The sequence below is a fragment of the Crinia signifera genome, chromosome 1, assembly GCF_055691185.1.
Source record: "Crinia signifera chromosome 1, ASM5569118v1, whole genome shotgun sequence".
Classification (NCBI taxonomy): domain Eukaryota; kingdom Metazoa; phylum Chordata; class Amphibia; order Anura; family Myobatrachidae; genus Crinia; species Crinia signifera.
The window spans coordinates 49652286-49674659 of record NC_139217.1 but is presented as its reverse complement, the minus strand read 5'-3'; the positions used below and the strand labels follow the sequence as shown (position 1 = coordinate 49674659).

At 46.7% G+C, this 22374-nt stretch overlaps 1 protein-coding gene across 3 annotated transcripts in view; it reads right to left on the bottom strand.

Moving 5' to 3' along the window:
* The window catches only part of NICOL1 (NELL2 interacting cell ontogeny regulator 1), a 37367-nt gene that overhangs the window by 12624 nt on the left and 2369 nt on the right, over nt 1-22374 (bottom strand). Inside the window, exon 1 of one of the 3 annotated variants that reach the window (XM_083151350.1) lies at nt 4666-4823. The exons of the other annotated variants lie outside the window; for them this stretch is intronic. The gene's annotated coding sequence lies outside the window, so the exon portion shown is untranslated. Of the gene's footprint in view, nt 1-4665; nt 4824-22374 lie in introns of those variants that run through there. 3 annotated transcript variants of the gene reach the window in all.

Sequence of the window (22374 nt, the reverse complement as noted above, 5' to 3'; positions counted from 1 at the left end):
CATAATAATAACAGGAGGACACCACAGGCTGCTCCCCTCCCCCTGCATAACAGGAGGACACCACAGGCTGCTCCCCCTGTAAAATAACAATAATAATACCAGGACACTACACACAGGCCTTTGCACTTACACCTGCCTCCGAATCCAGGTCCGTGTGCTGCAATGCATTATGCCACTCCTGCGGCTCCCGGCTCTCTTTACCCTGCTTTCCTGTGCCGTTGACACAGCCTGGCTGATCCTTCGTCCTCCGCACGACGTCCCGGCCGGAACGGCTCTTCCTCCACAGCAGCAGATGCAGGGGGGGGGGGGGTGGCGTCAGCGTCATGACGTCACCCACGCAGCGACAGTCCCTGCCAGGAGGAACACACACAGCCTTCTCCTATATCCTGGGCATGGAGGCCGCCGGCCATGTTATTGTAGCTGCGGCCAAGTTTTGAAAGCCGCAGCTACAGGATAGGTAACCAAGCGGCCCGTAGCAGTAACTGATAGAGCGGCCTGGGGGGCACATGGCACCCTGCCCCCCGGCCCAGCCCGCCCCTGAATGTAGCCCATAGGCCCAGATGGCATTTGCTGAAGGGGCTTGGTAAATCGGACAGCTTTGCAGCTATCTATGGGTCAGATGTACTAAGCTTCAACAAGAGATAAAGTAGAGTGTGATAGCGATAAAGTACCAACCACCCAGCTCCTAACTATCATTTTGTCTAATGCAGTATGTAATGTGACAGTTAGGAGCTGATTGACGGATACTTTATCACTCGTTATCACCCTACACTTTATCTTTTGTTAAGGCTTACCGCACCTGGCCCATAGAAACCTGGAGATAGATATCTACTGCTGCTCCTTCTTTACAAGTTCAGGGGATACAGTTCATATTTGCACTTATCTCCTGAAATCTGGTGTTTTCGGGGATGTGTTGCAACTATTGTATGATAAATAGGCCCCAATGCCCAGGGTACTAACCGCAACACACAAATGAGCTAATATGACTATTAGAGTGAAACCTTGAGTGCACTAAATGAGTCCCTTAAGATCTCTGTGGTTGCTCCGCTGTGGTGGCAAGACTGCATGTAGCTCACCTATACCAAACTGGGGCACACTGTCTGATGATCTAAAGGGCCCCATACATCAGCAATTAATTGTGACAATTTTCAGATCTGGAGATGATTGCCACAATTAATTTTAGATGTGTGGGCTCCCCCTTTTGGCAATCCCAATCAAAATCACCAATCAATTGCTTAATCAGGTTTTTAAACATGTTTAATAATCTGGTATTATCTGCGGATCTTTTTTATATGTGTGGGCATTCCCAATTCGTCTTCTTCATCTATTTACATTATGAACAGCTGAAATGACAATCGATTGGGCAATTTCCAGATATGAAGATGCAATCTTTAGATGGAAAAATCTGCCGATCACTGAAATAAATCTGTAATGTGTGGGCAAAGTCAGATAGATTGTAGGATCCATTTATCTGGCCAAAAAATCCCTGTATCTGGAAATCCATTAATTGTGATTGCTGATGTATGGGGCCCATTAAGCCTGGCAAAGACATAAACTGGAGATAAAGTGGAAGGAGATAACGGACCAGACAATCAACTCCCAACTGCCATATTTCAAACACAGCTGATTGGCTGGTGCATTATCTCCTTCCACTTTATCTCCACTTTATCTCTTCGCTAGGCTTAATACATCTACCCCGTAGCCTGTAACAGCAGCAGTGGCGTAATTATTAAATATGCACCCCCCTGCCGAAAATGTTTGCAGCCCCCCCCCCCCCCCCCCATCCCGCTGGGACCTGCCGCATCTATCTGCGTTCACGGCTCTCCCGGCTCCTGCTGCTGATGTAAAGTGACACTCCCAAAATGGCTGCCCCCATACAGCAGACCATTTTTACGGCTGCTAGAGGAGGCTGCTGCCTCCTCTAGCATCCTCAAAAACTGTCTGCTGTATGGGGGCAGCCATTTTGTGAGTGTCAAAGTTTTTATTAGCAGCAGGAGCCGGGAGAGTTGTGACCGCAGACAGATATGCCCGGAGATGGCAGTGGGTAACAATAGTCCCGTAGACCCCCCCGGAGCCCACACTTTCTCAGCGCCTCCCCGCCACGTGTGGTCTGCAGGGCTATTGTTATCCCACTGAACAGCAGAGTTAGGAGGTGATTGGCTGGTACTTTAATTCTGTTAATTTTATCTCTCCTCCAAAGCTTAGTTTTGATTGACAGACAAAGGTGTTGGCTGGGAGGGCTGGTGGGTGGGAGTGGCCAGCGTTTCTGCAAATGGGTGTCGCCCTCTTTTTATGTGAGTGGCCAGACCAATGACTGCAATGCGAGGCGCAGTTTCTAAGGCCTCCCAAGCCGCCCTGCGACAGGTAGCCTAAGTAAGATTGGACTAATGGTCACGATGTTCCTGTACGCGATCACAGATTAATGTGATTGCTAATTTCTATCTGCATGAGAACACCTTTCAGACCGCACTTTTTACCCGTTATTTTTCTGTTTTTTTACCGTTTTAAAATAATTTGTGCAGTCTGAAAAGTGCAGAGTGAATTTACCGGTTCTATTGAACTGGTATTTCTAAACGGTAATAAAGCAGGGTCCTACCCGTTTCAGACCTGTTTTTTTTCATCCACTGTTTTCTATGGGTTAAAACAAAAACTGCATTGAAATACCATTTAAAGACAAAACTGCATTGAAATACCGTTTAAAGACATGCGATGTGAAAGGGGTTTTAGCTGGCAGACCCGTTTTTAGAAACGTTTTAAAATACCTGGTCAAAGCCAGTTTTGCGGTCTGAAAGCAGCATAATTGGCAGATGGGCCTAATTCATACAGCAGGACAGAATTGGCAGCCTGGCACTTGGGGTGCTGGCAGTCTGAAGTCAGACAGTGGCATCCAGATGCCCAGATTTCTGAAACCTGGGTGGGGAGTATTCTAACCCTGCCCCCATACCCCCTTAACCTTCCCTACCTGCAGCCTAACCCAAACGCCCCCTCTTAGTGACAGCCCCCCCCCCCCACAACTCAGCCCATAACTCTACCAACTTTTGGCTCTCAGCCAATCAGCACCCGCCCAGTCTTTTGAATAGAATTTTTTTATTCTCACGCCCACGGCTACCCTGCTCTCTTGCCACTACCCAGCCTGCAGTTCCCCCGGACCCTGCTCTCCGGTCCCCGCCAGCCGCACCAGGGCCCCGCTCCCCCGGACCTCGCTCCTTGCCGCACTGACAGCTGCACATAAGATTTATCTTATGAGCAGGCCACCCGACCTCCGGATCTGATCCGATGCGTGCGGGACCGCGCATCGGATCAGATCGGATGTCATACACTACGCAATTTGGGCTATTTCACCCAATTTCTCAGCCCGATCCTCCAGAATCGGATGAAATCGGGCCCAAATCGTGTATCGAATGGGGGCCTTAAGAGACTCTAATGAGCGGGAATAAGAAACATATTATTTAGGGTCCAAGTTGGAAGAGCTGGATGTTCGTGCACTTTTGTTAATGGCTTTGTATGCTGGCAGACGTGTCTCATATAGCATTCAGTAAAGTACAGTAAGGGACTGACAGCAGTAGCAGAACTATGCACAAAGAAAACTAGTGTAGAGGAATATCGTCTAGTCTCTCCTTCTAGATCTTCTGGAAAAGTCCAACACAAATATATATATATATATATATATATATATATATATATATATATATATATATATATATATAAAAGGAACTGAGGGCCAGAAGCACTAAGCTTCAAAAAGTGATCACGTGAAGAGTGATAAACAACTAGCTAATCAGCCCCTACTTGTCATTTTTCAAACCCAGCCTGTAAGATGGCAGTTAGGGGCTGATTGGCTGGCTGTGTATCACTCTCTATTTTATCACTTTTTTAAAGATTGATACATCTGGCCCTAAACATGCGAATGAAGCAATAGGTTGTTAATGCTCCTTGTACAGGCTATGGCCCCATCCAGCTCCACATTCTGCAGCGACAGCAGCTGCAGCCATGAAATAGGTAATTGAATATTATGTCTGGAAGCCGCAGCAGAAATAGAGTTCCACAATATATATTTTGTTGTTGTGAATTTATTTAGAAACCGTTCTAGATCTGCTAGCCAAACATAGACCCGTCACTCAGCAGGCAGAAATACATCGCATCTAGCCAACCTCCTCATTGCTTCTTAATGAAGTGTTCCCACATGTTGTATGACAATGCACAGCGCACAAAGTCTCCCGTAATCATTGCAGTAAAACCCTGGAGTTGTCTTTTCTGCAGCGTCAATGCTGTTACCTGCCGGACAATGCAGAAAATCGCCCATTAACCCCATCACCTCCGCCAAGGCCTGGAATCCCCCCCCCTGCACCCCAATTAAACTGATCATCATGGCAATAATTCTAACGTAGGCTCAAAATAACACAAGCACAATAAAGATGGCATTACAGTTAATTCTGTAATCTGCAAAACCCATTGCTGCTAATTCCATCATCCAACGATGTGCTGTGCACTGTAATGGCAGCTCAGATTTCATGTTTGAAACTGACACTCCAATCACCCACGGGTAAATCAAGCACTTTCCAAAATATCTGTTTTTTAGATGCATTTTGCATTGAAATGTAATAACGCAGGCTAGCTAAACACCATGCAATGTGACGTAAGAGTAGACAATAACTGGCAGAATACCTTATTTTCCTGATTTTCTTTTGTCTTCTGGTATGAGAAATGGCTGCTCCGATCTGCTAGTAGAACAGCATTTGTGAGCAAGTGATTTTTTTTTCTGTGCAGCGAATTAGGTGATGCTTGTTGCTATGGCGATCAGTCATAGCAACCGAGCTGTCTCTGCAATGGTACTCGGAGCAGCCAGCTGACATGTGGAAGGACAAGGGGTGGTGGGTGTTACAGATTGATACCCCCAGCCTAAAATATGTTACTATGGAAATTATTAAAAATAGTTGAAGGGTGTTTGGGTCCACGCATGTAGAATGTCTGTATGCAGTGCGGTGTTCTGCAGTGTGTCAGGATTATCACATTTTTTAAATGGGCTTTGCAGCAGAATTCAATATTTAAAAAAAACGGATCCTGCCCTCTGCCACCTCATACTACAGACGGAGATGTTTATTTTCATTGCCATGGGAAACGGCGACCTGGGCTTTCTGAGCTGAGTGATCCGGAACCGATACCAATTAAAATCTCAATTTGGCTGGAAAAATAAAACAATATATTGCAAATGGACTCATTAGATTAACTCTCTGCTTTCTAGATCTGTTTTCTGGATACAACAATATTCAGGGCAGAGGCTAGATTTCACATCCCAGGGCAACGCAAATAAAACAAGTATGTCCAATGACAGACGTACAAGGCTGCAAAGCACAGGCAGAAAGCCAAAAACAATAAAGCAGGGATGGGGAACCTTCGGCCCTCCAGCTCTTCTTGAACAACACATCCCAGCATGCCCTGCAACAGTTTCAGTTTGGCCAAATAGCAAAACTGTAGCAGGGCATGCTGGGATGTGCAGTTCAACAACATCCCTGAAATAAAGCAATGCTTGTAGTAACAATGCAAACGCTAATATGCTCATTATAGGGGCCAATCATGAAGCAGTGAAGAAGTGAACCAATAAAGAGGCTGCAATGACAACCAATCAGCTGCCATGTATGATTTTATAGAATGCACTTGATAAATATTACTTGAAAGCTGATTGGTAGCTATGGGCAATTCCTTCATTGGCTCAGTTCTCCACTCTTTTCACTGCTTCATACATAAACACCTTTATATTTCTTTATAAAGACTTTATCTGGGGTATCATTGGCTTTACATGATAAAACAGGCCCCCAAACCTACTGGGCCTGATTCAGTTATGCACAAAGCAGTTACGTACCATGTGAATATTTTTGTGCATCCTTTTTATGCTAATCATCAACAGAATGTCAGCTGCTTCCATTATCCCAGCAGTGAGGAGGCCTCACTGAGTCACATGACAGCTGTAGGACGCGGAGCTTTCCATGACATATATGTCGTCACTTGAAGTTCTGATCAAGGAATCTTATTGCAAGTGAATATATCATTTTGGTTAATAATAGGGGCACATTTTTCATATTTGTGGCTTATTCCCCAAAAACACACGTTTTCAGGGGGTAATCGCAAATATTTAGTATAACCCTACGGGACTGGGGCAGATATCTCTGATATTTGCAATGGGCACTCCATTCTCAACAGTAGTTGCAGCCCCATATGTTTCTATGGGATGCGGTCATCTATTAGAATGAACTTAGGTCTACAGTCATTAGGTCGACCCCACTAGGTCGACTGGCAGGAAGGTCGACCTGACTTAAGGTCGACATGGGCTTGGTCGACATAACTTAAGGTCGAATTTGCATAAAGGTCGACATGAGGAAGGTCGACTGGTCATAAGGTCGACATGGGGTTTTTCACTGTTTTTTGAGCCGACAGGCGGTATTTCATGCCCTACCATCCACTAGGGCGTGGAGGAGGTTATTAAAGCTGTGGCGAGCGAAGCGAGCCACCGTGCCCGAAGCATTGCGAGTGAAGCGAGCGATGCGAGGGTCCGATTCTCATTGCCAACTGTGTCCATGTCGACTGTGTCGACATTCGGATAAAAAAACAGTGAAAAACCCCATGTCGACCTTATGACCAGTCGACCTTCCTCATGTCGACCTTTATGCAAATTCGACCTTAAGTCATGTCGACCTTGGCCCATGTCGACCTTAAGTCAGGTTGACCTTCCTGCCAGTCGACCTAGTGGGGTTGACCTAATAACTGTAGACCTAAGTTCATTCTGACAGATGTACCGATTCCGTTTCTATGGGGGATGCAAGGCTGTCAGATTTATCAACTCGGGAATGCAAATACCCCCATATGCCCCACCACAGCCCCCCCCTCTAATTTCCCTCAACTTGGCTGGAAGTCAGTAAGTATGCTCCAGAGCTAATAACATTGACCCCTATGTATGTAAGAACTCCATGTTTATGATGGAGGAATGCACGGTTTGCTTAATTCATACTTGCCTACTTTTGAAAACTAGTTTCAGATTATAGTTGGTAGTATAATTTTGCCCAGCGCCCCATTGAGGGGCGTGTCATGCTCTACCCAAAGGGTGTGTCTAGTTCCATATATGGAGAGATTGTGGAAAGAGATTGTGAACGTGGCACCTAGAAGCGTGGGTGTGCACTACTACATCCGAGAGGAATCTTGTAAAATTACTTCTATCTAAATGTGGATGAGCCCCAAAGCAGTTAGTAAGATCTACTATACTTGGTAAAGTGCTGGGAAATGGTGTTGATGATTCAATGTAAATGTATCAGTCTCTCATTCCTCTTTTACCCAAAAATGTAACAGTGTAATGTGGGCTAGGTGACATGAGGGAGATTGCTAGACTAATGAGGGAGAGGGGGAGATTGCTGTTATTTCAGGGAGTCTCCTGCAGAATGCAGGAGGGTAGGCAACTATGGCTTAATTTGATGTAATGGTTAAAAGACTTCTATTACTGTGACAGAAGTAAGTAAAGACAATTACCCTGACTAGTTGTTATTGTCCTCTGGTATCTGTCTCCCTAAGGGCTACAAGTCCTAGTTTCTCCTTGTGTTACAGTATATTCTCTCAAGCCTGAGAACGGAGACCTAGATAGCACAGAAATAGGGCTGAAGCATAAGGGGCTATTTTAAAAGTGTACAAATTGTGTGATTACATCTCTGAAGTATTGTGCGACCCCTTCCCCCTGTCTTACGTTGATCAGTGCAGTGTGAATAGCTCCAGAACTGCAGTATTCCACCTTTACGGTTAATTATTATTACATTTAAAAAATACAGCATGGAAATGTATTGTAAGCCCTGAGTTCGTCGCATACTAGTGCTGATTTTTTTGTTTTTGTTTTTTATCAAAAATGTAGGGACCAGATGCATTAAGGGCCATATACAATGAGAAAAATTTGCCGTGTTTTATGGCGAGTTTGTGCTATTTTCGCGTTGGAAGGAGCATTTTGCTCTCCAAAAGTGAACCACCCTATTCAATGTGATATTTTCGCCGTCTTTCTAAGTGATTTTCGCCGTGTCTCTCCGTGTAGCAATTCTCCATCTTTTCATGGAGAACTGGAATGTGAACTTTTAAACTAAAAGGTTTTTTTGTTTTTTTTGGTGTAAAAAAATCAGGATTTTTTTTTCTCTGAAGGGGCATGTTATTTTTATTCATGTGCTTATAGCACATGAATATATATTTAATAAAAAAAAAAAAAAAGCCAGCAGGGGGCCGGAGCTCTCGAGCCGCTCATTAGATATTCATATATTCACTGCACCCGATCATTACATATGCACGATCGGGTGCAGTGAATACTGGGTCCCCCTCTGGCTATGGGGGGGGGGCAGCTTGTGCTGCCTGGGTCCCGGGGAGCCCTCCTCCCCTCCACATATGTTCTGGGGCAGCCAGGGAGACTTTAATCTCCCTGGCTGCCACCATCCCCCGGCTCCCTGCCGCGGACGCTCGTCTGCTGCAGGGGTTAAGACTAGCTGCGAGTGGCGGCGAGTCTTAACCACATTGAATAGTGGGAGCAGCTCCTGTCTGACATTTTTCAAACACAGTCTGTGACTTGGCAGGTAGAAGCTGATTGGCTGGCTGTTTATCACTCTCCATTTTATCACTTTTGAAGCTTAGTACATCTGGCCCAAAAGCTGGCCATACATCTACAGATTTAGGGGGTGATGTTGGGGGACAGCACTTGTGCGAATATGTACATGTGCAAACCCTGTGTGAACAATCGCCGAGGCGTTCATACAACGAGGGGAGGGGACAGGCAAGGGTAGAAAGAATGGGAATGCCCAGCATTTTATGGGCACGCCCATAGAAATGCTAGCTGTTCCCTTGCAAATGCGGGCGTGTCAATGAATGCTTGCAGTGGGCGGCCGACGTCACATGTCACAGCAGCACCTGCTCCGAGTTTGGCCATCTCTGACCAGGATAGCGACCATCGAATATTTTTTTTGCCTGGGCAGCTGCATGCGAGGGGATGTGTAAGCGTACACATCCCCTCGCATGCAAATGCGGGTAATCATAATAGTTTTCCAGAATTTCCAAGCAAATGGTCAACTGTCATCTGCTCTCATCCAGTACCAGGTTTTTGTTGCAGCCAGCCCAATCTGACAATAAATCTGTAGCTGTATGGTCAGCTTGGGACACATTTATCCCAATCTCAGATGTGGATTGGTTGCACTGTGATCATTGAGTATATTACAGGCATGTATCAATTATCGCAGGCATGGGCAACGCTTGCGGTCTGTCACTACCTAGCCGCTTACCGAAATTCCCAGAGTAGTTTTTGTAAAACAATACTGAGATTGTACTAAGCAGGCGCCTTTAGGTTCCCCCTGTGACCCCCCTCCCCCTATACTTACGCTTACCTGGAGCCAGGACCGGTGATCCAGGAGGGTAGCCAGACAGATGATCCTGTGCGCTGCTGTGACCCAATGCCGCTGCCCGGCTGTCCCAACCCGGCACACGGCTCTGCACAGCATGACGTGATGCTAAAGATCATGCTGCGCAGGGTGGCGCCCTCACCGCCTGCCCCAATTACTCCGCTGCTGCTGGCCCGGCCACTCAGTGCGGCACCCCGACATTTCCTACCCTGATCAACAGCTGCAGCGCCTGTCCAGCTCCCCAGTGGGAGTTTTTTTAGGGATGCTAATCCCGGGATTGAGCATTTTTCGATCCCAAATCCTGAGATTGAAAAAAAATTCCCCCGGGATTGGCATACCTAGTTATATGCTACCCAGTAGGTTCTCTAGCATCATCCATCTGTCTGGTAGGACCTCTAGCATCTGTCTTCTCCAAGGCGGTGACCATTTTTGGAGGGACATTTTCACTAGATTCCATTTGGACGGCAAAACCCATTGGAATCTGCAGAGACCAGGCGCCCCCACAGAGTCGGCTCAGCCAAGCTGGCACTTTGGCTGCAGTGCCATTGTTATGCCCCTGCCATAACCCCTATACTTTATGCTTTGTCACTTTTGCAATGTATTTTTCCTGTCAATAAACATTATTTGTATTTACCTGTATCTGTCACAGCACACAATTGTCCCAGCTGGTGTTCCCTGGCTAATTTTGGCCATAGTTGCCTACCCTCCTGCATTCTGAAGGAGACTCCCTGACATAGCAACAATCTCCCTCTCTCCCTCATTAGTCTAGCAATCTCCCCCATGTCACCTAGCTCACATTACACTGTTACATCATAGTTGCCTACCCTCCTGCATTCTGCAGGAGACTCCCTGACATAACAGCAATCTTCCTCTCTCCCTCATCAGTCTAGCAATCTCCCTCATGTCACCTAGCCCACATTACACTGTTACATCATAGTTACCTCCGCTCCTGCATTCTGCAGGAGACTCCCTGACATAGCAGCAATCTCCCTCTCTCCCTCATTAGTCTAGCAATCTCCCTCATGTCACCTAGCCCACATTACACTGTTACATTTTGGGGAAAAAGGAATGAGAGACAGATACATTTACATTGAATCGTCAGCACCATTTCCCAGCACTTTACCAAGTATAGTAGCTCTTACTAACTGCTTTGGGCTCATCTACATTTGGATATAAGTCATTTTACAAGATTCCTCTTAGATGTAGCAGTACACACCCATGCTTCTAGGTGCCACGTTCACAATCTCTCCATATATGGAACTAGACACGTCCTTTAAGTGGAGCATGACACGCCCCCTCAATGGGACGCTGTGCAAATTCTACTACCAACTATAATCTCCCTGAAACTAGTTTTCAAATGTAGGCAAGTATGATCTTGGCTGTATTTGCAAATAATATGCAGTCTTTTCAGAAGACATAATACATGGAAGCTGAAAGGAGTATAATGTATGCAAATATATTTCCATGGTGTATCTGCCATTAACATCCGGATTATGGATGCTACAGCGCCTGCTCTGTGTATTTACAAGCGAGATGGAAAAGGTGAATGTTGTGCTTGATCGCTCATTCAGATTGTTGTAAAGCAATCACTTGCCGGGATTAGATTTACTGACAGTAATGAGCTAGGCTCTTTGTCATAGACTTTGCTGTAAGCTAAACGTGTGCAATGCATTGTGCTTTGTAAATGCTCACAAATATTCATAGGTTAAAATCATGCACTGAATTACAGTAATTCCTTCTGGATGTGACTTACGCTGTATGCTATCTCCCGACAGTATAAAATGCTCATTCAGAGAAGTAGTGCCGGAACGAACATTTCTTGTTAATTTAGCGTTATTATTCATTATTATAAATGATTGTGTATTCAGTGTAATAAAGGAGTGACCTTAATCAGGAGGATAGAATCTGCCCGGACCCACTGCAGGACAGAAGATACAGTACACTAGGGATTTGAAATCATCGATGGTTCATGGCCGATGTCGAATACTTTCACCATCGATGGGGGAGAACCAGATTGTTTCCCTCCATCGATGGAACAGCAAAACAATGTTTTGCTTTTTTTTTTTTCTTCAAAGTGCTGGGACACGGAGCATAGCTCCGCCCCCGACACCCACGAAGCTCCGCCCCCATGTTTTGATTGGCCCACAGGCCAAGCAATTAAAAACAATGGATGACCATCGATATGTAAAAATATTGATGGTCATCCATTGCATAGTTTAGTTTTAGTTTATCGATGGCCAGTTGCAGAATTGCCATCGATGGCAACCATCGATGGCAATGGCAACAATGGCCATCCCTACAGTACACCCCAGAGTATATCTGTAAGATACACCCTAGAACCTTGGGTAACACTAATTGCAGACACTGCATCAATGACTATGGACCTTATTCTGCGAATTTCAGAGGCTTGCGCGACCCACAGACGTCACTCGCTGCCCGCCACCCCTCGCACACTGCGATTCCCCGCATGGCTGAATATTGATGATTTGCATAATCATCCATTCGCATTCGCAGCCTTGGGTGCAGGGGAGAAATCATTACATGGCTGCGACCATCAAATTATTTCTCCAGCGCTCGCAAATCTGAGACACCTCAGGGCCTATGGGAACCCATGGATGAGGGCTGGCGATCTTGGAGTCTTCTGGGTAGTCACCCAAAACCCCCTCCAGTTCAGCCCACAGAGCACACCAGCGAGCCTTCGTGCCTATAACATCCCTGTTCCCTTAAGACTGATTATGTCTACCGGTACTAGTATGCCGCCAGGACTTACGTCGACAGATGGCAGTGTAAGCTGAACCGGGTGAGCTACCGGTGATACTGAGGGAACTACCCTAACTACAGGACTAAAGAAATGACAGAGGACAGAGGAATGGTCACTCTAAAGGATAAGTGAAGACTAGAATCTTACTAAAGTGAATTACTCAGTGTGCAGGACTGAACCAAGTGCTAGATTGGTGAACCACGCAAATCATACTTGCCTACCTGACCCTCTCTATCAGGGAGAAAATGCTCTGTTCCTGGACTTCCCTGGTAATGTAGGATTGCCATCACCTGTGGGGAGCTAGGTAATTGATAAGAAAGGTGTTTCACCACAGGTGCTGGCAATCATACATTACCAGGGAAGTCCAGGAACAGAGCATTTTCTCCCATATGGAGAGGGTCAGGTAGGCAAGTATGACGCAAATATAAATAACATACAAGTGAAACAAGAAAACACACAAATGACAGGCTAAGAGCCTGCTAAAAGGGTGATGGCCCTTTAACTAAGGTCTCTGCAATACCTCCTTAATAGGAGCAAGCTGTAGCAGCAATGGACACAGGCAATGTAACAGAGAAATATAGGATACTCTGTCTTTGCAAGATGTAACTGAACTGCTGATTTAGGCACTGTTTACTTGTAATTGTACACATAACTCCCAACAGGACCCTCTCCAGGAGGGACACATTGCTCTGCTCCTGCACTTCACTCTTAATGCATGATTGCCATCACCTGTGTTGCAGCACCTTTCTCATCAATTGACTAGTTCAACACAGATGAAGGTATTCATGCATTAAGAGGAAAGTCCAGGAACAGAGCATTGTGTCCCTCCTGGAGAGGGTCATGTTGGGAGGTATGTGGTACAGCTGGTGACCAAGCAAGGAATAACTCTGGACAGGGCAAACCAGGAATAACTGCAACAGGGACCGGATAAACCTACGGGGCAGAGAGTGAGTTCTCACACCAAACTCTATAACCGGCACTGGAATGCCCCAGGAGAGTTCCTTAAAAAGCATCCCCCACCCATGACACAGGGAGCATGCCTAATGTAAAGCAGAGAAAGCAGCTGATCGCTGCATCAGGTGCTTCTCCTAATCTCCAGGTGCAGCGGCTGCCTAGCGTGCCCGTCGCCTAGGCAACCGCTGTGGAAGCAGGGCTGAAGGAGGCATCCTGGTTGCCCGGCAACTGCCGAGGCGCCGCCGCCCCCACCGGAATTCGGGCCCGGAAGTGCCGCGACGTCCCGGTTGCTTAGCAACCACCGGGACCAGCGCTCCTGGACTTCCCGCCGCAGTAGGAGAACCACGATTGCCCAGGGATGCGAAGCCGGGCTGTCCAATGTTTATACATCGGGCAGCTGCGCATCCCCCCTAGAAACCTATGGGGGATGCGGCCGGCGGCGCTACAGGGGGAATCGCAGCAGGGATCAGAGATTCCTGCTGCGGTCCACCTTTAATACATTCAGAGGATACTTAATATTTGCGGTTATATTAGCCGCAAATATTACTTGATAAATGGGGCCCCAAAGACTCTCCTCTAGCCTCAAAATTTCAAGCGTTCCCTGAAAACTCACCTCTTCAGGCAAGCCTATCATATTCAGGACCCCCACACAACCTCCAGTAGTATTCATATCTAATTGCATCCCATCAGGACCATCTTGTAATCTGATGGGACTAACATGCTATGGAATTGTATCCTTATGTATCCCTCCTATTATCCCTATGGAATATGCTCCTCTATATAAGAAACTGTAAATAAATAAATACTGAGGGCCACAAATGTCCCATGTTTTATCAGACTTGTTAATGCCTATTCAACATCAAGGGGTTAAACATACAACATTATTAGTGTAAAGTGTGATATGAGCGTGTGTAATGTGTCCCTTTTATTTTACTGTACTAAATCAAGAGTGGAGACTTGATGGACGGATTATTCAAGAGAAAAATGGAAGGTCAGCAAATCTTAGCCGTCTAAGTACCGGAGTATTGATCTTCCCCAGAACAGAGCCTTTATTACTTAGTAGTTAAATGCCTTATACGCTGGAATAATTTACGAGAGAAAACAACAATAGAAGCAGCCATTTAATAATTGTCTTTGTCATGTTACAGACTACACGTAAATGGCGGTTCCTTCTCACTAAAGCTGGTTTCATCATTCAATATTCCATCTCCTTTTACTATACACAGAACATTAAATTATAATGCTGTCTCCAGCTGAATTATGTTTGAGATGAATAATTGAATATGTTATCAAATACATGCTAATGGTTATCAGCTACAACGGCAGGAACACAGCTGTGCTCGCTGAGAGAATGGGGGGGGGGGGGATGCACTAAAGGGAAAATGCGGTAAAAAACCTGACATCGGGCGTTTACCGTATTTTCCCATGCACTAACATACCTCCCAACAGTCCCGATTTTATCGGGACAGTCCCGATTGTCAGGGCCTGTCCCGCTGTCCCACCCGCGGGCGGCAGTGTCCCGCGGTGTGGGGGGCTGTTGGGAGTCCCCCCTGTCAGCTGCTAAGCAGCGGGGAATAAACGCTGTGCGCATGCGCACAGCGTCTATTCCCGCAGCCAGGGGGCTGGGGGCATGGCTAGAGGCTCACAGAGCCTCTGGGTCATGCCCCCATAGCGGCAAAATGGGGGCGTGGCCTCGCGTAAGAGCCGCGGGCATAGGCCACGCCCCCAAATTAGGCCACACAACCCCTGAAATTTTCGCCGCACCTGAGGCGCGCACAGGGCCGTTTCTAGACAATTTAGCTCCCAGGGCAAAGGAATGAAAATGCGCCCCCCCCCCCCCCCCCCAAAAAAAAGTGAACATGTCATAGAAAAAATTGCGCGCGCCGCAGGCGCGCGCGCCGAAATAGGGGGCGTGGTTTATTTTTAAAGGGGGTGTGGCTTAATATAAGGGCGTGGTCTAGCAGGAAAACAATTACCTTACATCTCACCTTTGCAACCTGCAGGTCCAGATATTGGTTACCGCAGGAATTGTCATTGTACTGTGATGTCACTGTGTGAAGGCCACACAGTGACATAAAAATATAAAGGCCCACACAGTGACCTAGTACGCCTCACAGATCAAGGCCAAACAAAGACAGGCTACTTGAATCATTATACACTATTTATCCGTGATTCCAATTACACATGACGCCGCACACCGTGATGACAATTACACATGACGCCGCACACCGTGATGACAATTACACATGACGCCGCACCCCGTGATGACAATTACACATTGTCGCACCCCGTGATGACAATTACACATTGTCGCACCCCGTGATGACAATTACACATTGTCGCACCCCGTGATGACAATTACACATTGTCGCACCCCGTGATGACAATTACACATTGTCGCACCCCGTGATGACAATTACACATTGTCGCACCCCGTGATGACAATTACACATTGTCGCACCCCGTGATGACAATTACACATTGTCGCACCCCGTGATGACAATTACACATTGTCGCACCCCGTGATGACAATTACACATTGTCGCACCCCGTGATGACAATTACACATTACGCCGCACACTGTGATGACAATTACACATTACGCCGCACACTGTGATGACAATTACACATTACGCCGCACACTGTGATGACAATTACACATTACGCCGCACACTGTGATGACAATTACACATTACGCCGCACACTGTGATGACAATTACACATTACGCCGCACACCGTGATGACAATTACACATTACGCCGCACACCGTGATGACAATTACACATTACGCCGCACACCGTGATGACAATTACACATTATGATGCCCGTTACACCCCACACTGTGATGGCAATTACACAATACTCTCCACACCGTAATGTCTATTACACATTATGCCCCACACGCCGCTGCCGCACAACTCATGCCGTTTACTAATATGCCCCCACAGTGCCACACATATGCCCCCACAGTGCCACACATATGCCCATACAGTGCCAGATACGCCCCCACAGTGCCACATATATATGCCCCCAGTGCCAAATATGCCCCTAGTGCCACAGATATGTCCCCAATGCCACACATATGCCCCTGCAGTAACACACATATGCCCCCCACAGTGTCACACATATATGCCCCCACAGTGCCACACATGCCCATACAGTGCCAGATATGCCGCCACAGTGCCACACATATGCCCATACAGTGCCACATATATATGCCCCCACAGTGCCAGATGTGCCAGATATGCCCCCACAGTGCCACACATATGCCCATACAGTGCCACATATATATGCCCCCACAGTGCCAAATATGCCCATAGTGCCACAGATGTGTCCCCAGTGCCACACATATGCCCCCACAGTGCCACATATATGCCCCCACAGTGCCACATATATATGCCCCCACAGTGCCAAATATTTCCATTGTGCCACGGATGTGTCCCCAGTGCCACACATATTATTTATTATTTATTTATTTACAGTTTCTTATATAGCGCAGCAGATTCCGTTGCGCTTTACAATAGTAGACAGTGATAAGACAAACTGGGTAACAACAGACAGACTTGGAGGTAGGAGGGCCCTGCTGCAAGCTTACAATCTATAGGGATATAGGGGGGAAACATAAGGACAGGCACCAGTAATAGCATAGCAGTTACAAGTCCAGAAGGGAAGCTGTATAATACATAAGTGCCTCGGAGGGTTATGCATGTAGAACTTAAATATGATAGGCTTGTCTGAAGAGGTGAGTTTTCAGGGAACGCTTGAAAGTTTGGAGACTGGTGGAGAGTCTTAATGTGCGTGGAAGGGCATTCCATAGGATGGGAGCAGCCCGATAAAAGTCTTGTAATAATGAATGGGAGCTAGTGATCCGTGCAGAAGAGAGACGCAGATCTTGTGTAGAGCGTAGTGGTCGAGATGGGAGATATTTTGTGATAAGTGCAGAGATATATACTGGTGCAGTATGGTTAATAGCTTTATAAGCAAGTAGAAGTGTTTTATATTGAATACGGTAATATACAGGCAACCAATGGAGGGACTGGCAGAGCGGATCAGCAGACGATGAGCGTCTTGCAAGGAAGATCAGCCTAGCAGCAGCATTTAAAATTGATTGCAGTGGTGAGAGTCTGTTCTTGGGAAGACCAGTTAGGAGACTATTGCAATAGTCAATGCGGGATATAATGAGTGCATGGATAAGAGATTTGGTAGTGTCTTGTGTGAGATAGGGTTGTATTTTGGATATGTTTTTTAGATGCATGTAACATGATTTGGAGACAGATTGAATGTGGGGAAGAAAGGACAGTTCAGAGTCGAGGATGACCCCTAAGCAACGAGCTTGTGGGGTAGGGTAGATTATCGAGTTGTCAACAGCGATGGAGATGTCAGGATGGTAACTGTTCTTAGTTGGCGGGAATATAAGTAATTCCGTTTTGGAAATATTGAGTTTGAGTTGGCGACAAGACATCCAAGATGAGATGGCAGAGAGACAATCAGAAACTCGACCCAAAACCACTGGTGACAACTCTGGGGTTGATAGATAGATTTGAGTATCATCAGCATACAAGTGATACTGAAATCCGAAAGAGCTGATTAGTTTGCCAAGAGAGGAGGTATAGATTGAGAAGAGCAGAGGACCTAAGACTGAACCTTGCGGAACTCCGACTGACAGAGGTAATGAAGAGGAAGTAGAGTTAGAGAAGCGAACACTGAAAGAGCGATCAGATAGGTAAGATGTGAACCAGGAAAGGGCTGTATCATTAAGACCTAGGGAGTGTAGTGTTTGTAAGAGAAGAGCGTGATCGACGGTGTCAAATGCAGCAGAAAGATCAAGAAGAATAAGTAGTGAGTAATGGCCTTTAGACTTAGCCGTTACCAGATCATTCACTACTTTAGTCAGTGCTGTCTCAGTGGAGTGTTGAGAGCGAAAACCTGACTGAAGTGGGTCTAATAGGGTGTTAGAGTTAAGAAAGTTTGTGAGGCGAGAGTAGACAAGTCTCTCCAGTAGCTTGGAGAGGCATGGGAGCTGAGATATAGGACGATAGTTAGAGAGAGAGTTAGGGTCAGAATTCTGTTTTTTTAGAATAGGAGTTATCACTGCATGTTTGAGCAGAGAAGGAAAAGTACCAGTAGTAAGAGAGAGATTGCAGATTTTAGTTAAGGTTGGAATAATCACAGGAGATAGATTTTTGATGACTTGCGCAGGTATAGGATCGAGAGGAGAGGTAGTAGAGTAAGAGGATAAGAAGAGTGCGGATACTTCCTTTTCACTTGTGGGCTCAAATGAAGAGAAAGTGCCAGAGGGTTCAGGTGGGAAAGAAAGAGGGTTAGAGGTTGTGGAAGAGCATACCATTTCATCTCGGATGTTATCAATCTTGTCCTTAAAGTAGGAGGCAAGTTCTTGTGCACTGATGGTAGCCGGTGGGGGAGGAGGGGGAGGGTACAGAAGAGACTTAAAGGTGTTAAAAAGTCGCTTAGGGTTGGTGGCATGAGAAGAGATGAGAGATTGGTAGTATGTTTGTTTGGCAGTGTCCAAAGCATTGCTGTAGGAGTAGTAGCTAGTTTTATATGCGAGGAAATCAGTCATACTACGAGATTTGCGCCATTGGCGTTCTACTTTACGTGACTGATTTCGTAGTTGTCTTGTTGTTTTGGTGTGCCACGGTTGGCATCTAAGCCTACGTGGGGTGTAATGGGTAACTGGAGCCACGTCATCAAGGGCTGTTTCAAGAGTCTGGTAGAGGTGGGAAACAGCAGAGTCAGGAGAGGTAAATGTAGAAATTAGTGAGAGCTGTTGTTGCAGGGAGGTGGTAAGTTGTGGAAAATTAATAGCATTAGTATTTCTGCGGGTTAGAGTAGGCTTGCATGATTTCAGTGTCAGTGAGCTTGGGGTAATGGAAGAGAGTGAGAGGGTAATGAGATTGTGATCAGAGAGAGGGAAGGGAGTGTTATTAAAATCAGAGACTGAGCACAGCCTGGTGAAAACAAGGTCAAGGCAGTGGCCTTCCTCATGAGTAGAGGAGTCAGACCACTGGGAGAGGCCGAGAGAGGAGGTTAGAGAGAGGAGTTTGGAAGCATGCAAAGATGGTGGACTGTCAATAGCAATATTGAAGTCACCCAGGATGACAGTGGAGATGTCAGAGGATAAGAAATGGGGGAGCCAGGCAGAGAAATCTTCTAGAAATTGAGTTTTGGGAAGCCCAGGTGGGCGATAGATAGCAGCAACACGCAGAGAGAAAGGGGAAAAAACCCTAATAGAGTGAACTTCAAATGATGTAAATGTGAGTGAAGGAGCAGATGGTAGAACTGAGTATGTGAAATCTTGTGACAGTAATATACCAACCCCACCTCCTTTACAGTTACCAGGCCTGGGGGTGTGAGTGAAGTGGAAACCACCATGTGACAGTGCTGCAGGCGAGGCCGTGTCTGATTGTGTGAGCCAGGTTTCTGTAACTGCCAGCAGGTTGAAATTGTGAGAGATAAAGAGGTCATGGATGGATGTTAATTTATTGCAAACAGAGCGTGCATTCAATAGGGCACATGTAAGTTGTTTGGAGTGTGGTGGGAGGCATGTGATATTTATGAGGTTAGCCGAATTTCTAGGCATACAACCAGTAAACTCTGAGTGGGACAGGTGGTTTGGGCCTGGGTTTGGTGATATGTCACCAGCTAATAAGATTAGAAAGGAGAGATAGATAAAGGTGGATGTTTGTGTTTTTTTGTATTGGTGGTGGGATGTGGATGTGAAAGTACAAGTAGAGAAGTAAGTAAAGAGCTCATGAGTGTTTAGAAGAGGGGAGTGAATAATAGAAGAGGCAATGTGCACGGAGTGTTGAGTGTCAGGGAGATTATAGGATGAGTGAAGTTTGGTGAAAATTCCATGTAATGAAATGAGCAATAGCAGTTTGCTGAGCATGATGTAATAATGTATATATTATTTACCTTGCTTGATGTTGTTCAATGTTTGGCAACTGTTTTTTTAACTGTTCTTTAAAAGTAATATCACTTTGTAATTTCTCACTTAGGAGATTTCTAACTTAGAGAACTGCCCAGGCAGAGGACTGCCTAATAAGTGAAAATATATACCAAGTCTGATTAGAAGAGGCTACAGCTGAGGGCACATGACCAGCTAATCAAAGGACATCAATTAGCTTGTTTTAAATAAACACTAGCCAAAAATATATACCCCAATAAATTAGGCCTCACTGACAACAGCTTCAAACAGGTTATGCAAAGGCTAGAAACATCCTTAACAATACAACACTGGTTCTGAAATTGCCATAATTCAAATTAGCAGTTAAAAGTGATTTCAGGAGACAAATGAAAAGTCACATACATGGAATAATTACTGCAAGACCTCAATAGGAGTATATGCAGAGCGCTGGTACTTGTAGTGCTGACAAATGAAAAGTCACATACATGGAATAATTACTGCAAGACCTCAATAGGAGTATATGCAGAGCGCTGGTACTTGTAGTGCTGACAAATGAAAAGTCACATATGCCCCCACAGTGACACATATATGCCCCCACAGTGCCAGCAGCACAACTTACTGTTTCTCTGTGTCTCCCCCTCCAGTCCCCCGCTGGTGCTGCTGCTTTCACTGTGTCCCTGAGCCGTCAGCCATTCATATCTCGCGGGCTGGCTCCTGATTGGCTGCCAGCCCGCGAGCTCCTATGATTGGCTGACAGCCTAATGACACAGTGAGCGAGGGGAAGGAGAGCGTCGCGCGATGCGCTCCCCTCCCCTCGGAAATCACTCACCCGGCTGTGCCTGCTCTGTTCGTTGCGGAGCAGCGGACAGGGAGAGGGGGAGGGAGGGGGAGGGGGGCGGAGGCGGCGACGGCGGAGGCGGCGACGGGCGGGCGTCAATGGGGTGAGCTCAGCTGCCGGCCGGGCGCCCCGGCTGTTTAAAAGTGGTGGGCAGAGGCGGCGACGGGCGGGCGTCAATGGGGTGAGCTCAGCTGCCGGCGCCCCGGCTGTTTAAAAGAGGTGGACAAGCCGTGCGGCGCCCCGGGCTGCTGCACGGCTTGTCCGCCTGTAGAAACGGCCCTGGGCGCGCAGCAGCAGCGTCCCGCCTGCTGAACAACCAAAGTTGGGAGGTATGCACTAAGGACCTTATTATGGTCCACACGCAGCGCTGCGAATTTCGGCAGAGTTGCTTGTGGACTAAACTCCGCCCGCAGGGATGACCCCCACCTTGCACGCCGCAATTGTCCGCAAGGCTGCGCATGGATGATTTGCATAATCATCCATTTGCAGTCCTGGATGAGGGGGAGAAATCATTCGATGGTCAGCGATTTCTCCGCGCTCGCAGATCTGAGACACCTCTGATCTGCGAGCGCCCTGTGTAGGAATTGGGCGGAATTCGCTGATGTCAGCTGCCCGCCCCCCGCCGCACCTGCATCACCAGGCGGTTTTCATGGGAAATGCTGGGCGTTGCCATGGGCTGTGCCCCCCGCTGCCACCCCACGCCCGCTCACGCCCTGCACATGCACATGCACAGAAATGTACCTGCACAAAAAAAAAATTTGGTCCGCTGTGCGAACGTGCGGGGGACTGATAAATTAAAATAACCCTCTAAAGCCCGATCACTGGGTTTTCCCATATAGAGTCAGGCCAGACAACGTTGGCATTAGTCTATAGAAACCTATGGGCTTCTCTCCAGGCTGTGTTTGAGGGATCCGTCACGGATCCCTCCCAGCATGCACCGCAGCCTGGCTTCGTCATTCTATGCATGTGCAGTTGGACTCTTGCGTCTCAGACCCGGAAGACCAGCGCTGGAGCCGCTTTGCAAAGGACAGCTCTCCTCGCCAGGGGGCGTAGTCACAGCTCATAGGGACATGCCGCGTGTAAAGCGGGCCTGGTCTCATAGCGCACCCCCCCGTCCCCGTCTCTTTATGGGTTATTAGGTCGATAGTGTCTATTAAGGCAATAGTTTGTCCACTATTGGTTGACAAGCAATAAGTCGACACATAAAAAATGTTGACATGGTCTAGGTCCACACAAGCAAAATGATGACGCTTATATGGTCGTCACAGGAAAATGTCAACATTCATTTTTTATGTTTTTGGTGTCTATGTCGGCATATGTTGACAATGACATGGATACCATTTGAATTTACCGATGCTTAAAATATTTAACCGATGGTTAAATAAGAACAATTCGGGTTAAAAAAAATCATGAAAAACTTATGTCAACATATTCCTGTCGACCAATAGTGGTCGACCTATTGACTGTCAACCTAGACACTGTTGACCTA